Here is a 13,906-nt window from a genome sequence, read left to right as displayed (position 1 = left end):
AATGTGCGTGGATGCCAGTTAAAATCCTCACTGTGTTCTGGCTGAGGCTGGAGGAATAAGTCCCAGCACAAGGGCCATTTAATGCTTCTAGAAGCAGAGCCACACCTTCCAGGAGCGACTTGGCTGTCTTGTCTAGGCTCTTCAACCTGAAGGTCCACACATACTTAGAACCCCTCATTTTGGTGAGCAGGGAACCTGATGCAGGACTTGATCCCAGGACGCAGGGATTATGACCTGAGCTGATGACAGATGCTTCACTGACTGAGCCACCCAGGTGCCCCAGGATGATAATTCTTTTAATTTTTAATTTTTATTTCTGTTACTGATATTGCAACACTGATTTGAGCCTTTGGAATATAAAATCAGTAAAGAGCCATTTGTTCCCTGCTTCCATTCCCACCATCAAAATAAGCAAGGTTTTACAAGCCCCAGATAATGCTCTGGGGCTGTCTCTTCCTTAACCTATAAAGCAGCGAGGCCAGAGAGAGAGTATCCCAGGCCCCCGGGACTGCTTTCTTATCCTGCTATGATGGACACCCCAGCAGAAGGCGGAGGCCTGTTTTGCTCCCAGGGGGTGCACCACAGATAGCCGCTGCTCCCCACTGTCCCCCACATGCTGTCCCGTAGGCCTCCACCAGACCTGTGTCAAAAAGTAAATAGCAACCTTACAATGCACACCGGCCAAGTGCTGTGTTAAGTGTTTACCTGGATCATTTTATCAACTTTTGCCTCCAACTATTATTATACCCCTTTCCCAACTATAATATTAATAGCTTCAATGCATTTGTTTATTCACCACATTTTTATTGAGCACCTTGTATGTGCCAGGCAGTGGGTAAACAGCAGCGAACCAAGCCAACAAAAAACCTTGCCCACACAGCAAGAGAAAATGGGCAAAGACATAATACGATGGCAGACGGTGAAGAGTGACATGGAGGGAAAAAAATAGAGCAAGGTAAGGGGGGGGAAACATGATGAAAGGGTTGGGGAAGGGAGCCTATTTTAGGCAGGGTGATCCAAGAAGTCCTCTCTGACAGCTGTGTAGAAGTTTGAATGGAACCAGGGAAGAATTCTCTGGAGGAAAAAGCATTCCTGTCTAAGGAATGGCTCTAGGATGGGAATATGTTTGAGATTTTAAGGCACAGCATGGAGGCCAGAGTGTCTGCCAGTGGCAGGGGAGAAGGTGGTGGGGACCTCGGCTGGAAATGTGACGCAGAGCCTGGCAGCGATGGTGTGCCCAAAGTGGGTCATATCAACTTCCAAGAGCTGGGTGACATTGCCGTGGTAGCTTGAAATTGACCTTGGTGAGAGGATGTACACCACACAGATTGGCCAACATTGTAAATCAGGGCTTTTTTTTTTCCTTTCTTTTTTTTCCCCATTGGAGAGTGGACTTATCAGCATACCACACTGTTTGTAAGTCACAGTCTGGAGTTTATTTTATTTTTTTTAAGATTTTATTTATTTATTTATTCATGAGAGATACAGAGAGAGAAAGAGAGGCAGAGACACAGGCAGAGGGAGAAGCAGGCTCCACGCAGGGAACCCAACATGGGACTCAATCCCCGGTCTCCAGGGTCATGCCTCGGACCGAAGGCAGCGCTAAACTGCTGAGCCACCCAGGCTGCACCCCCCCCTTTTTTAAACACAGTCTGGAGTTTAGCTTTTACTCTAAGTTTGAGTAGAATCCATTGGAGTCTTTGGAAGCAGAGAGGGCCATGATCATATTTCTGTTTTTCTTTTTTTTTTTAAGATTTCATTTATTTATTTGAGAGAGAGAGCATGAGCCAGAGCTAGAGGCGAGGGAGAAGTAGACTCCCCACCAAGCAGAGAGCCTGATGCGGGGCTCGACCGAGCAGAAGGCAGGTGCTTAACTGTTTGAGCCACCCAGGGACCCCTGGGTATGTTTCTAAGACCTGGTTCCTATCTGCCAGGTGGAGAAGAGACAGCAGGAAGGCAAGAGTAGAAATAGTTAACTTTGGTCCTGCAGGCAAGAAATGATAGATGATAGTGGCTTGGACTTGAAGGGGCTGAATCTGAGATGTGTTTGCATTTGCTGATGGATAGGAAGTGTGAAGTGTGAGCAAAAGAGAGATGTTGATAATGAGGTTTATTGTGCCTCTTTGTGTGTTCTGGTTATCTATTACTGCATAACAAAACACCCTGAAACATAGTGCCTCAAAACAATCACAGTCATTTATTCAGCTTGCAAATCTGCAGTTTGGGCAGGGTTTGATGGGGACAGCTCATCTCTGCTCTACATGGCATCAATGGGTAGGGTTGTGCTCAGGGGACTGCTTGGATGCTGGAATCATCTTAAAACTCTTCACTCCCATGTGTGATGGTTGGTGCTGGCTGTGGCCAGAACACCTACACGGCCTTCTGCATATGGCCTGGCTTCCTCACAACACAGTGGCAGTTTTCCCAGAGCAAAAGTCCCAAGAGACATTCTTTCCCCCAGCTTAACTGAGATATTATTGACATATAACATATGTAAATTTAAGGTGTAGAAGCAATGATTTGCTCCACATATATATTACAAGATGATTATCACAATTAGGTTAGTTACCACCTCCATCACATAATTATGTGTGTGTGTACTTGCATAGTGATAATATTTAAGACCTACTCTCTTAACAACTTTCAAAGATACAATGCTGCATCATTAACCATACACACCATGCTGTGCGTTTGATGCCTAGACCTGATTTATCATTAGAGCTGGGAGTTTCCCCCCACTTCCCTCAGCCCCAGTTCATCACCATTTCACTCCTTCTGAGTTTGGCATTTTTTGATTCAGCATACAAATGAGAACCTATAGTCTGTGTCTTTCTCTGTCAGACTTCTTTCAGGCCGGGAGAGAGTGGTGTGGCCTATGGTACCTTCTGAGACACAGCTGCAGAAGCCAAGCAGTGACTTCTGATGTAGGGGTGGCCCCACCCAGTCTCAAGGAGTAAGAACCTGGATTCCATCTCTTGGTAGGGGAGTGGTAAGGTTCTAGAAGAGCAAGTGGGACTGGAAATATTGTCATGGGCAATTTTGGAAAATATAGTCCATTATATTGTGTTTTAGGTACCATGTGAATGAAGCAGCCCATGATTTCATTCAGTCTTGCACTATTCTTACTTCACAGATGACACAACTGATAGAGATGTCACTTGTCTCAGGCCACCGAACTACTAAGGGAACAGACAGGGATTTGGGTCCAGGTCATAGGCAACCACCAACCAGGCTGGAAAATGGTAGAGAATGGCCTTTGGAGGGTGGCCAATATTGGGGAACTGGCGGCTCTGTACCCCCTCACAGCCCTTCTGAGCCTCCCCAGGGTTAGCTTTGTTTCCCAAATGGCTCTAAGGCCACAGTATTCCACTAACTACAGGACCATGAAGAGGAGATAAGCTTTGAATATTCATGGGCAGAAAAGACAATTTGCTCAGGGACAGGCCCTGAGAACCTGCTCTGGCTTGGCTCTGGAGGGCCCCGAAATCTGGACAGAGCTTCCTGGCCAGACTGGGTGGGGGCCAGTGTGTGGGCAGATGGAAAGGCTAGTGGAAAGTGCTTATTCCGGAAACCATCAATGTGTGGCTCAGTTTCTTGGCAAGGAAGTGGGAGGTCCAGGCATTCCAGGCCACACAAATTCAAGATCCACTGAAGGCTTTCTAAATTAAGTCAGCAGTCCCTTTACTGCAGTGGATACCTCCTAGAAGAGGCCAGGTCAGTGCAGAAACTAACATGGCCCCTAGGGAGCGCTGGTTTTTCTGCCAAGTTGCCCCATCATCAACTTCCACAATGGGCAGCATTCAGTGGTTTTCCAGAATGCTGGCAAGGAAACATTGGGTTGCTGCTGGCAAAGACCCACTGGCTTGGGGTTTGACACCAGAAAAATTGCCAGAATAATGTGAGTAGAGTGGATATCACAGAGTTTACTATTTTTGTTCTTTGCATTTTCTTTTCCTTTTTATTTTTTTAAAGCTATCTCAAATTGTTTGTTCGTTTGCTTGTTTATGTATTTCTTAAGTAGACTCCACATGCAGCATGGAGCCCAAGACAAGGCTGGAACTCATGACTCTGAGATCAAGACATGAGCTGAGATCAAGAGTTGGATGCTTAACCAATTGAGCCACCCAAGCACATAAATATATATATATATATATATATATATATATATATATATATATATATATATATTTGTTTTTTAAATAAACCATCTCAGGTATTTAAAAAATGATATTAAGTCCCCAAATTGGAAACAACCGAAGCGCCTTCCAAGAGGTGAATGGATAAACATCTTCTTATCTATCCATACTACGGATACTTCTCAGAAATAAAAAGATATGTTCTATTGACACACATAACATGTGGAAGCTTAAGACCATTATACTGAGTGAAGGAAACTAGTCACAAATAGAGCTCACTCTGTGTGATCCCATTTATCTGAAATGCTAGAAAAGATAAATCTAATCTGTAATGGTAGAAAGCAAATCAGCTGTTGCCAGGAACTGGGTGGAGGTAGACCGACGACAAAGGGCATGGAGAAAATTTTATGGGCAATGGAAATATTCCATATCTTACTGGGTGGTGGTTACATGAGTGTATTCACTGGTCAAAATTTATTGGACTGTAGACTTAAAATGGGTGCATTTTATCATACCTAAGCTGTACCTAAACAAAGTTGATTTTAAATGCAGTACTATAACAGACTCCCACATGACCAGCTTCCCATTTAGAAAATAAAACATTAGAAAGAAAAGTGCACGCATTCCCAATTCCTTCCTTTATCCTTTCCTCCTAAATATGATGTGTTTCATAAATGGATCTTTATATTTTTACCACACGGAAGCACTTTCCTGAATATGGTAAGTGTTTTTCTCATGTGTCTTTATGCCTTTATTGCATCATGTATATTCCTAAACCAGGGTTTTTCAAACCACAGGTTGCAAACTGTTCATAGATTGTAAAATCAATTTAGAGTGTCATACCAGTATTTTCTTTCTTTTCTTAGATTTATTTATTTGAGAGAGAGAATGGGGAGGGGACAAATGGAGAGGGAGAAAGAGAATCCCAAGCAGACTCCCTGCTGAGCATGAAGCCCTACTCCAGACTGGACTTGGGACTCAGTCTCACGATACTGAGATCATGATCTGAGATGAAATCAAGAGTCAGAAGCTCAACCAACTGAGCCACACAGGCACCCCACACGATCAGTATTTTACAAATTAGGATAGACTAGGGTAAGATAGAATTAAAAACTAATAATGAGAGTATATCACCTGTAGTAAGATAAGTACTGTCTTCTGAAACTTTAGCTCCAATTTTACATTCGTGTGTACATGTACTGGATTGGAACATAACACATCTTTCTTTATAGCACAATGTGGCCCCAGAACAGTTTGAAAAACACTGTCCTAAATACACAATACTGTATTATCATTTTAAACTTTTATGTAAATAGTATCCTACAGAACTAATCCTTCCCTGGGACGCCTGGGTGGCTCAGCAGTTGAGCCTCTGCCTTCAGCTTAAGGCGTGACCCTGGAGTCCCGGGATGGGGTCCCACAATGGGCTCCCTGCATGGAGACTGCTTCTCCTTCTGCCTATGTCTCTGCCTCTGTGTGTGTGTGTCTCTCATGAATAAATAAAGGAAATCTAAAAAAAAGCAAAAAAAAAAACTAATCCTTCCCCAACTGGCTTTTGCTCACTCGACATTAGCTTCCAGATATATCCATATTAATCCACATAGCTTGCTTTCATTCATTTCCACTACAGCAAAAACATGCCCAAGTTACTTCTCCACCCTCCCATTGTTGGATTTTTTTTTTTCTTTTGCCAAATGGGACATTCAAAAAATAGCTATCTGTCACTATCACCACCATTTCACACTGGGAAGGACATTTTACTATAAATAAAGCTGGAAAGCCCTACTCTCAGAATCAAAGGCAATCGTCTAAATTAAATAAATCTGGCTTTATAAAAATGTATTCTATTTGCCCCTGGGAGTTAAGATTGTTGATTTTGTACCTTGTTGACTGTTAGTTTGCATGTTGTTGTAAACTGGGAAAAACATAGTCCACCTACATATAACATAGTCTTGGGCTAGCTACTTCTGGGAAGGGGGAGAAGAATTGAGTAGAATGGAGTAAGGGTTCCAAAGGAGTCTAAACTATGTTTCACTACTTTTGTTATCTAAAAACAAGTCTAAGTCAAATATGACCAAATATTAACATTTGTTAATTCTAGAGCATGAACAGGGTCATCCAAGCTTTGCTCTAAGCATTAAATAGTTCCCCCCAAAATTTAAAATATAAAAAAATAAAAAAGAGAAAAAATAAATCACCAAATTGTACTTGCTCTAAGTTTTAAAGAGTTCATTAATTTTTAATGTTTCAGCATTGGGGGGTGGGGGCCTGAGTGGCTCAGCTGGTTTAGCATCCAGCTCTCGATTTCGGCTCAGGTCATGATCCCAGGGTCATGGGATTGATCCCATGGCAGATTCCATGGTGGGCATGGAGCCTGCTGCTTGGGATTCTCTCTCTCTCTCCCTTTCCCTCTGCCCCTTGCCCCTAACTTCCTGCTCATGCTCTCTCTCTTTCAAAAAAGAAAAGAAAAATTTCATCATCAATCAGAGTTAGGAAATGTCCATCATAGGTAAAACAGATAAAAGATAGTTTGTTCTTCATGGTTTAAAATCCAGCTTGTCTGTTTACTCTGTGATCCTGAGGAAGTCATTTAACTTTCCTGAGCCTCATGTCCCTCATCTGGAAAAAAAAAAAAAGAAAAGAAAGAAGAGAAGAGAAGAGGAGAGGAGAGGAGAGGAGAGGAGAGGAGAGGAGAAGAGAAGAGAAGAGAAGAGAAGAGAAGAGAAGAGAAGAGAAGAGAAGAGAAGAGAAGAGAAGAGAAGAGAAGAGAAGAGAGGAGAGAGAAAAGAAAGAAAAGAAAAGAAAAGAAAAGAAAAGAAAAGAAAAGAAAGAAAAGAAAAGAAAAGAAAAGAAAAGAAAAGAAAAGAAAAGAAAAGAAAAGAAAAGAAAAGAAATAAAAGGCTGCAATAACTCAAATGTCCATCCATGGATGAGTGAATAAACAAAAGGTGGCATATCCATACAATGGAATATTATTTGGTCATAAAAAGGTACTGACATAAAAAAAAAAAAGGGTACTGATACCTGCTAATGTCAATGAATCCCAAAATCATCACCCTCAGTGAAAGAAGCCAGACACAAAATGTCACATAGTATGGATTTTGTGACCACATAATCCACTTAGATGAAATGTCCATGATAGGCAAATATAGGGAGACAAGAAACAGACTGGTGGTGGCCAGGAGTTGGGAGGAAAGAGGAATAGGTAGTGACTGCTAATAGGTATGGGGTTTCTTTTTGGGGTGATGGAAATGTTTTGGAACTAGATAGAGGTGATATTTGTGCAACACAATGAATATACAAAAAGTCACTGAATTGTACACTTTTTAAAAAGATTTTATTTATTTTGAGAGAGGGCACACACACGAGACAGTGAGCACGGGGTCATGGGTGGTGGTGGACAGAGGCAGAGAGGGAGAGAGAGAGAGAATCTTAAGCAGACTCTGCACTGAGTGTGGAGCTCGATGCAGGGCTCGATCTCACGACCCTGAGATCATGACCTGAGCCAAAACCAAGAGTCGAACATTTAACCAACTGAGCCACCCAGACACCGCTGAATCGAACACTCCAAAATGGTTCATTTTGGGGCACCTGGGCGGCTCAGTGGTTGAGCATCTGCCTTTGGCTCAGGTCATGATCCCAAGGTCCTAGGACCGAGTCCCATATCAGGCTTCCCACAGGGAGCCTGCTTCTGCCTCTGCCTATGTCTCTGCCTCTCTGTTTCTCATGAATAAATAAATAAAATCTTTTTAAAAAAATTGTTCATTTTATGTGAATTTCATCTCAATTTCAAAAGGTAGGAGGGCTGTGACTCCTAGCATTACTGTGGATAAAAGTAAACATGAACACATATGCAAGGTCCTGGCACTGTCTGGCTGGGAGGCACCATCATTGCTCAAAGGGCCATCTCTCCCACATGGGGGAAGGCAGGGCTGGGCTTGTTTTTCACCTATGAGGTCAAGCTAGTGACTTGCCCAAAGCCACACAGTGAATCACTGGTGGACTTTGCATTAGAACTTACTTGGCTTTTCCAACCTGTGAATCCAGAACAAGTTCACTCCATTCTGCTTCTCCAGCTTGATACTAGAATGGCATTTTACGGTTTAAAAATATTTTTTCTCCTGATGATCTTCTAACACTTTGTAGAGGCTTAGCATGGCAGAATGGTTAGAGATGATGGCCCCTGCTGTCAGACAAATCTGGGTTCAAATCCAGGCTCTGTCACTTCTTAGCTGTGTGTTTTTTGGTGAGTCATCTAAGCTCTCTGACTCTTGATTTCTCCATGTTTAAAATGGAAATAGTTACTTATTCTATATATTGAGTGGGAATGAAACCAGAAGATATAATAAAGCAAGAGTTAGGTCAATGCCTAACATGTAGTACATTCTCAATAAATAATGGCTGTTAGTGGTCAAAGAAGCTACTTGGGCAAAGCACTTAACACATAGGGTTAAAAGTGACAGAAGAACAAAACTATTTCAAAGTCACTCTGTCACAGGCCCCAAATGCTTGAAAGCAGTGGTCCCCAAAGGGGGGGGGATGGGAGAGGAAGTGGATTTCGGCTTTGCAAAGGATATATAGTGGTATCTGGAGACATTCATGAATGTCACTATTGGGGGGAGGGGGTGCTTCTGGCATCTAATAGGTAAAAGTCAAGGATGCTGCTAAACATCCTATGATACACAGAGCAGCCTCTGACAACAGAGAATGATCTGGCCCAAAATGTCAATAGTGCCCAGGGTTGTGAGACCCTGCTGTATAGTGAGCCTCTCATTGCCAGACTTACTTCCAAATGACAATGTGGTCCACCCTCCAGATAATGGGATAGCTTTCACAGTGAGTAATTTTGTGAAGGTAAGGAACTTTTAGCAAGGTGATAATCATCCTAATTTCTCTGTTGAGTAAGTCCAAATGGAAGTACATTTGAGGCCTTCTCAAAGAGAGACACACCTAACATCAACATAGACTCCATGAGGGCCAAGGATGGTTCAAGAGATTTTACTCTTTTAAAAGATTTTATTTATTTATTCATGAGAGATACAGAGAGAGACATAGGCAGAGGGAGAAGCAGGCTCCATGTGGGGAGCCTGATGCAGGACATGACCCCAGGACTCTGGGATTACAACCTGAGCCAAAGGCAGATGCTCAGCCACTAAGCCACTCAGGTGCCCCTCAAGAAATGTTAAAGACCCATGTAAATCCTCCCTGTCAGAGGCTTGTGGGAACATCCTAAAAAAATCTGCCCCCCCCCCAGGGGTGCCTGAGTGGCTCAGTTGGCAAAGTGTCTGCTTTCAGCTCAAGTCATGATCCTGGGGTCCTGGGATTGAGCCCCACATCAGGCTCCCTGTTCAGTGGGGAATCTACTTCTCCCTCTCTGCCTCTCTGCCTCCTTGTGCTCTCTCAATCTCTGTCAAATAAATAAATAAAATCTTAAAAAAAAAAATCTGCTCTCCCTAATCATGCATGGAAGGCCATGAGCAGAGACTGGCACACAATAAGCCTTCAATAAATGCTAGCTATTCTTATCATCTTTATTGCCACCTTGTTAACTACTATCTCCCCAAGTACATTGAAAGGTACGTTCTCACAACACCCATCTGAGGTGTGTGATGTTGTCCCCATTCTGCAGATGAGAAAACAGAGGCTCAGAGCAGTGATGCGACATTTTTTCCATCAGCCTCCTCTCTGATCTCCAGCCTCCAAACTTACCCACCAGTCCATTATCCCCACAGACACCAAAGGGATCTTTTTCAGACTTATTTAGAGAGAGAGTGTGTGTGTGTTGGTGGTGAGGCGGTGCACAGGGAGAGGGAGAGAGAGAATCCCAAGGAGACTCCCCACTGAGCAAGGAGCCTGTTGTGGGGCTTCAATCTTACAACCCCAAGGCCATGAAATTCAAGAATCAGATGATTAACAAACTAAGTCACCCAGGTGCCCCCAAAGGGATCTTTTTCAAATGAAATCAGATCGTATTTAGGAGAAGATGCTCTCTAGGTAATAATGTACAGATTTTGTTTTTCATTTTTATTTTTAACTAATCTCTATACCCAGTGTGGAGCTCAAACTTACAACCCCAAGATCAAGAGTTGTATGCTCTACCAACTAAGCCAGGCCAGGCACCCCTATTATGTAATATTTTCTGATCCAATGTTTCTTTATGATTCAAGTGTCTCAAAAAAAATTAAGAGCAATGCCATGGTTGGGTTAGATGTTAACATTAAAAGGAAACTGAGTGAAAGGTATATGGGAACTCTTTGTACTATCTTTATAACTCTCTGGAAATCCCCAATTATTAAAAAATAAACTTATTTTAAGAAATGGATCAGATCATGTCACTTCTCTAATAAAACTCTACAGTGATTTCCCACTAGTCTTAGAATAAAATCCAAATATCTTCCCATTGCTTCCTAGTCCCTGAGAAGTTTGGTCTTTGTCCGTTTTTTCAGCCTCCCCTCCCAACATTTGCCCCTCACACTATCCTCCAGACACCTTGGCCTTCTTTCAATCTACCAACACTGGAAGATTGTTCCTGCTTCAGGGCCTTTGCATCAACTGTTCCTTGTGTTACAACAGTTCTTGCCCTATGTAGTTCTTCCCCGTGACTCTTTCTTATCCTTCAGATCCTTTTTTTTTTTTTTTTTAAGATTTTATTTATTCACGGGAGACACACAGAGAGAGGCAGAGACACAGGCAGAGAGAGAAAGAGGCTCCATGTAGGGAGCCCGATATGGGACCCGAATTGCCCTGGGCCAAAGGCAGGCACTCAACCACTGAGCCACCCAGGCATCCCATTTATCCTTCAGATCTTTTTTTTTTTTTTTTTTATCCTTCAGATCTTGATTCAAATGTCAAATCCCCTGAGTCTCTCTCCTATGTAGTCATGTGACTCCTTCTAATTCTTTCACAAAATTCACCACTCTCTGAAATTACCTTCTTTGACTGGTTTCTCTGTTCCTGTCTGTCTTCTCCAATAGACTGGGAATTCCATGAGGGCAGAGACTATGTTGGTTTGCTTACTGCTGTGTCCATAGCTTCTTAAACGGTGCCCAAAACAGAGTAAGGCTTCAAAGAACACTTGCTAAAAAGAGTACCAGTGTCTGTTGGTAATACCACAGGACATTGAAACAAAGCTGTGGACCCTGTCTAAAGCTTTCACCCATATTTTTTCCTATGGTTCTCTACTTTGTACGGAACCTCCAGAATACCCGGGAAGGTCTGGATTTGCTGGTAAACTTCATCAACATCATGTCTTTGTATCATTTAACGATGATCCTGATGCTCATTTAACTGGGATGAGAGACGGAAAAGAGTTCACCCCCAACTCTCTGGAAAGAGTTCCAAATTATTGGTTAAGGGCCAAATGTAGCCCAGATAGGTTTTGTCAGTCTCATATAGTGTTTTATTTTATTTTTTTTCATATAGTGTTTTAGAATAATTTGAGTTCATGACCAGCCAGTTTAAAAATTAGAACGTTTCACATAAAAATTCATATGTCCAAGTTCATCTGAAAATTCAGAGGATCTGGCCACACTGCACCTATTTTTCACATGGCCTCAATGAATTGGAACTGGAAGAAGCTGGCTCCTTAGGTGGATGGGGTGTGGGCTCTACAGATCACTACAGTCTCTACTTGGTGCCTGAGTCCTCCTCAAAGCTAAAGTATTCCAGGGATCCCTGGGTGGCTCAGCGGTTTAGCGCCTGCCTTTGGCCCAGGGTGTGATCCTGGAATCCCAGGATCAAGTCCCACATTGGGCTCCCTGCATGGAGCCTGCTTCTCTCTCTGCCTCTCTCTCTCTCTGTGTCTCTCATGAATAAATAAATAAAATATTTAAAAAAAAGCTAAAGTATTCCTAGAAATACTGTTGAGCTTTCAAATATTTTGGCCATTGCCACTCTTACATGGAAACTCAATGTATAAAACATATCATAGTAGTAATAGTTAATATTAAGTGCTTACTGTGTACCACGGTGCTGCTCTGGTGGACACAAGGGAAGGAGGACCAGAACCCCACCAGTTCCCCATCATCTCCGGCAGCCCCTAAGAAAGCTCTGTGGATCCAAGGAAGAGCACTCAAAATCACATTTTAATACACTATCCACATTATCTAGATAGGCGGAATGAAGTATAGAGAAGAGAAGGGACATTCCACCTATTAGGCGGTAGCCTTCCAGGCAAATATTTGTCTACTAGTCCTTAGGGAGGCCATTAGTATTGATAATGGCAGAAAAAGGCCAACAGGGGATCAGTTCTTTCTTGTAAGAGCTGTTTGGGGTTTCTGGGAGCCATTCAGGGCTACTCTGTGAGTCTATGCCACTCTCAGGCTCTAAGCCAGCTAATAATGCATGTAGACATGTCAGCAAAACTGGACTCAAGGGGAGTTGTCCAACGAAGAATGGCATGTGGATAGGCACCCTCCCTATGCCCCAGTCCAGTCTGAAGTTCTCCTCCAGCCCTGATGATGTCAACAGATATTAACTTACCGCCATTTGTGTGGAAAATCGTGGCATTCTTGTGTTTAGATCATGCCATTTGGTTCCACATTTATGTGTCAGGGTTGTGCTAGGTGTAGGGGATTCACAAGGGCTTTGGTTTCTAGCTGTCCTAAGTACTAACCCTCACTCTGCAATTTACTAGCTGTGTGACCTTCAGAAGACAACCTAGCCTCTCTGTGTCTCACTTTCTTCATCTGTAAAATGGAGATGATAGAAATAGTACATAATTCCTAGGATTGTCTTAGGAATTTGACGGGATAATTCTTGGCACATACTAAGAAAATGAGTGTAGTGTTTGTTTTTTTTCTCCACTGCACTTATCAGAAGCTGATATTTTTATTTGCATCATTGTTTATTGTCTGTTGGCTTACTAGATGACTCTACATGAGAAGGGCCTTGTCTATCTTACTCAACCCTGCTTCCCAGCCTAGAACAATGCTTGGCACAGAGTAGGTGTTCCATAAATATTTGTCTGCTGAATGAATTGCTGTCTTCATATTCCTGCTCTAATTGCCATTGCGATGATGCACCCTGCCCTGGAGGAGCCCAAAGTCTCACTGAAACCAGCAAGAGCCACCCTGACCTCAACAGCCAGCTGTTCACAACAGTGCTGGGCATCGACTCTGAATGTCACCAACTGGGCCCTGTGCCCTAGGCTGACAAACGACACTTGTGTATCTTCTGGTAGACTGAGCTGCAGCACGGGAGAATGAGTTTAAAATGGGAAAGTGGAGTTAGCAGCTGAGCCAAGCAGAGGGAACCCTGAATCTCAACACTCCACCCCAAACCCTCCTGCCAGCAAGGGAAACACATGCAAGGAGCGGCCCCAGAGAGGACACTCTTACCGAGGATTGATTCCCCGGATTGGTGCAATTACCTCCATGGCATTTGGAGATGGGACATGCATCCTGCGTGCCTTGAGAAACAAAATTAATTTCTCAGGGGTTGAGAAAGGGCTTTGCAAACTAAAACGCTGCAGGAGAAAACAGACAAATGTAAAGGTCAGGAAAGGGAGCAGATGTTTTGCTGAATGTGGGCTGCACTTCCAAACCCAGCTAAAAGCAACGCGTAGCCCCCTGAGGTGGCTTCCTGGAGAGGGATGCACTTAGAGAGACTGGGAAGCCTTGGGGAACCGGCCTAAGTTTCCTAGGATGTCTGCAGAAGCCAGGATTGCCTGCACTACCCGCACTGCCGGGGGCCCCTGCAAACTCCCTCCTCTCTTCTGGCCTCGAGCTCCAAGGCGCGAAATCTGCAAATTTTCCCTTTATCTGCTTGCA

At 43.3% G+C, this 13,906-nt stretch overlaps 1 long non-coding RNA gene across 1 annotated transcript in view; it reads right to left on the bottom strand.

The window, feature by feature from the left end:
* The window catches only part of LOC144299848 (uncharacterized), a 52,555-nt gene that overhangs the window by 14,463 nt on the left and 24,186 nt on the right, over nucleotides 1-13,906 (bottom strand). The gene's annotated exons all lie outside the window — the stretch shown is intronic.

This window comes from Canis aureus, chromosome 27, assembly GCF_053574225.1.
Source record: "Canis aureus isolate CA01 chromosome 27, VMU_Caureus_v.1.0, whole genome shotgun sequence".
NCBI classification, from domain to species: domain Eukaryota; kingdom Metazoa; phylum Chordata; class Mammalia; order Carnivora; family Canidae; genus Canis; species Canis aureus.
The sequence above is the reverse complement of the archived record's forward strand: the minus strand, read 5'-3'. Positions and strand labels throughout refer to the sequence as shown.